Source organism: Triticum urartu, chromosome 1A (assembly GCF_056163025.1).
Source record: "Triticum urartu cultivar PI428250 chromosome 1A, HENAU_Tu73, whole genome shotgun sequence".
NCBI classification, from domain to species: domain Eukaryota; kingdom Viridiplantae; phylum Streptophyta; class Magnoliopsida; order Poales; family Poaceae; genus Triticum; species Triticum urartu.
In genome coordinates this window covers 210,637,493-210,641,766 of record NC_141873.1, presented here as the reverse complement: position 1 = coordinate 210,641,766, position 4,274 = coordinate 210,637,493, and positions in this window count along the sequence as shown.

Below are 4,274 nucleotides of genomic sequence, written 5' to 3'. Positions count from 1 at the left end.
GACACGCAGGCTGGCATCGTTGACACGCGTGGTCACCGCGTGAACTCTGCCCTCAGGCCGACCAATGTCCAAAGATCATGTCTGGCTTGTTGTTCGTGGTAGTTTTGAAGATTACCACACTTTGGTTTCGCTCGACATGCAGTAGAAAAGATTTCACACGTTTGGTAAGTTTCTGACCAGTAACTTTGAGAGGTTACTAAGGTTAAATGGATGGGAGTTGGAGGCTGTGCTTTGGAGGTTAGCAATCATCTACTAAGGTGATGATGCATAAGAAAAATCAGGCACAATGGAGCAAGTAAAGTGTTAGTTGCTGTAGAAACCACCATTTCTGTCTAGAACAGAAAATATTTTCTGTAGCAAAAAAAATTCCAAAAAGTGGTACAATATTTTTTCTTAGGAAGGTGCCCTAGGGTTCAGAGAATATTTGTGAATTTTCTCAGATTTTTGTGGGCAAGGAAAATTGGTATTGCTTTGGAGCACATTGATCTAGCTAGGGTTTAAGAGACGGAAATGAATATTTTTCATTAAAGAAAAATATTCCACTAATTATTTTGAGATGAACCAGAGGGAGACTGATGGTTAGAGGGGGAAATGGGACACTTGGGTGAAAGCCAAGGGGTACCCAAGTGTTTAAGTCCATATGAAAGGATTCAAAAACTCCAAATTCAAAATCAACCCAACCGAAAATCAGGAAAATAAAGGAGGGCAAAAACCAGGCCGTCACACCATTCCCGCTCAATATTTGGGGAGAGGACCAGAGCCTCTATAAATAGGACAAGCCACCATAGTAGGAAGAGGACATGAGATTCAGTTCATCCTCAACCACACAAGTTCGCCAAGCACAAGAACACCTCTCCTCAGGAGGCTGTTCTTCCCTTGTAACTGTTCATCCTCAGCCCAAGTGAAACGCCCTTGATGCGGCTATATCTCCCACGTGTCGAAGCACGACTTAGAGGCATAACCGCATTGAAAGCAATGTCGAAAGTGAGGTAATCTTCACATAGCCCATGTAATACAATAGGGGAAAAGATACATAGTTGGCTTACAATCGCCACTTCACACAATTACATGAATAAAGCATTACATCATCCAGATACAAACAAGGTCCGACTGCGGAACCAAAATAAAAGAAGAACCCCAAATGCAACAAGGTCCCCGATCGACCCCAACTGGGCTCCACTACTGATCAACTAGAACGAAACAACACAAAGGACAAGATCTTCACTGAGCTCCTCCTGAACTTGGTTGCGTCATCTACACGGTCTCATCGGCACCTGCAAGATGGTTTTGGAAGTATCTATGAGCCACGGGGACTCAGCAATCTCACACCCTCGCGCTCAAGACTATTTAAGCTTATGGGTAAGGTAAAAGGTATGAGGTGGAGCTGCAGCAAGCGACTAGCATATATGGTGGCTAACATACGCAAATGAGAGCGAGAAGAGAAGGCAAAGCACGGTCGAACAACTTTGATCAAGAAGTGATCCTAGAACAACCTACGTCAAGCATTACTCCAACGCCGTGTTCACTTCCCGGACCCCGCCGAGAAGAGACCATCACGGCTACACACGCGGTTGATGCATTTTAATTAAGGTCAACTTAAGGTTTTCTACAACCGGACATTAACAAATTCCCAACTTAGCCCATCACAAGCTCTCACGGTCAACGAAGGATATTCCTTCTAGCAGGAAGACCCGATCAGACTCGGAATCCCGGTTACAAGACATTTCGACAATGGTAAAACTAAACCAGCAACACCGCCCGAATGTGCCGACAAATCCCGATAGGAGATGCACATATCTCGTTCTCAGGGCACACTCAGATGAGCGCTCCATACAACTAAAACCAAACCTCGAGTTTCCCTGAGGGGGCGCTGCACAGGACTCTAGTTTGGACCAACACTCAGAGGAGCACTGGCCCGGGGGGGTTAAAATAATGATGACCCTCAGGAGCGCGACTCCCAAGGGAAAAGAAAAGGCTAGGTGGCGAATGGTAAAACCAATGTTGGGCATTGCTAGAAGAGTTTTATTCAAGGCGAACTGTCAAGGGGTTCCCATTATTACCCAACCGTGTAAGGAACGCAAAATCTGGGAACATAACACCGATATGATGGAAACTAGGGCGGCAAGAGTGGAACAAAACACCAGGCATAAGGCCGAGCCTTCCACCCTTTACCAAGTATATAGATGCATTAATTAAATAATAGATATTGTGATATCCCAACAAGTAAACATGTTCCAACAAGGAACAACATCTCCATGTTCCAACAAGGAACAAACTTCAATCTTCACCTGCAACTAACAACGCTATAAGAGGGGCTGAGCAAAGCGGTAACATAGACAAACAACGGTTTGCTAGGACAAGGTGGGTTAGAGGCTTGGTTCAACAATATGGGAGGCATGATCAGCAAGTGGTAGGTATCGCAGCATAGGCATAGCAAAAGAGCGAGCAACTAGCAAGCAAAGATAGAAGTGATTTCGAGGGTATGGTCATCTTTCCTGAAATCCCGCAAGGAAGAAGAATGAGTCCATGAAGAAGACAAACGGACGTAGTCGAACGGTTCCTCACAAACGCGACGTTTTCTGAACCAACCCAAAGAAGCAACACCGGAAAAGAGCAAACAACCTAGTAAACAACCACCACATAGACATGGCATGATGCACAAACAAGTATGATGCATGTCCGGTTTAAAGAGGGCGTGGCATGGCAAAGTGCACAAACAATCCTACAAATTAAGTGGAGCTCATTATGCAACGGAGTTGCATATTGAAGAAAACACCACATGACTTATTTAGTTCTCTCTCGTTTAGGTACTCAACAATATTAACTGTTGGTTAGCATGGCAAGAGGTGAAGCAAAAAGAAAACTACCTATCTAGGCAAGTTTAAATGAGGCCGGAACAACAAACAACAAGTCCGGGAAAATCCCCATGTGCAATTTAAGGATTTGGTACTAATCTGCCCTAAACACAATATTAGAGTTGTTAAACATGCAAAGTGATGCCACCATGATAAACTAAGCAAAATTCTACCCCATTTACATATAAAGTTTATTAAAATCTGAGCTACGGTTATTTAGTTATGAGTTAAAGCATTTTAACATGCCATAGGAGCAAAGTTAAACAAACAGCATTTAAAGCATTTTAAACATAGATGAAAGTTGGATATTATTAAACTAGACAAAATTCTAGACATTTTACATATTTAAAACATTTTAATCCGATGCATGGTTTATGAGTAATTATATGCATGATCTAGGGGGACTTTTCTGCAAAACAGGCAGCATCTGGATAAAAACTAAAATCACTGGACAGGAAAAAAACATAGTGGGTCGGATCTGGAACAGAGCTGGGGAGCTGCTCACATTGGGCCTCGGCCCGTTTGGAGAGGAGACCGGCTGGTGGAGAGGCTGGGCCTCAACGTCTTGCTGGGCCGCGAAGAAGCACAAGTCGAGGCCGACCTAGGCACTCGATCGGGACGCAGTGGCGGCTGGCGCTCTAGGCCTTGGCGCTCGGGGAAGGGTCAACGCGGTCGCATCGATCGACTGGAGGCAGAGGCGTTCTCCTCCTCTTCTTGACGGAAGACGAGCAGCGGCGGCGGTGGTCCGGCGAGGACGTCGACAGGGCAAGATGAGGAAGGCCGGGAACGAGCAGAGGACGGCACCGAGCTTGGGGTTGCGGAGGAGCAAGGGACTGCGGCTGCGGACATCGAGGGGCTCCGGCGAGGTCTTGCAGCGAGGCAGGGTCTTGGCGTGCCGCGCGACGACCTGAAGGCAGGGACGAGACCAGGGCGCAGAGGAATCGGCGGATCTGACGGAGAAAGCAACGAACGGAGCAGGGCCGCAGCGGGGACTAGGCGTCAGATGGAGGAGCACATCCCTGGTGCTGCTCATGGCGTACCTAAGAGAGAGCGAGGTGCGTGAGGGAGAAAGAAATCGGGAGAGGGAGGAGAAGAAGACAGAGAGGGGGGCGCGGTCCTGTTGGAGGTGGTCGCTGGTAGCCTACTCCGACGAGCGGCAGGATGGAGAGGGGTCGGCACGGGAGCTCAATGGCGTGCTCGTACTTAATTGCGACGAGGACGAGGCAGGGAGCAGGGGGGCTCGGGTTGGTGTGGTGGTGAAAGCGAGGAGGGGTTTCAGGGAAGGAGGGGTGGATCTGGTTGGGTGGAGGTTTGGATCAAGAGGGATGCAGGGGTTGGTTCGGCGTGGAAACCGAGGAAGTGAGTGAGTGGCGGCGGCGGGATGGATCCCTAGGGGGAATTTGGTGGCTGAGGGGGACA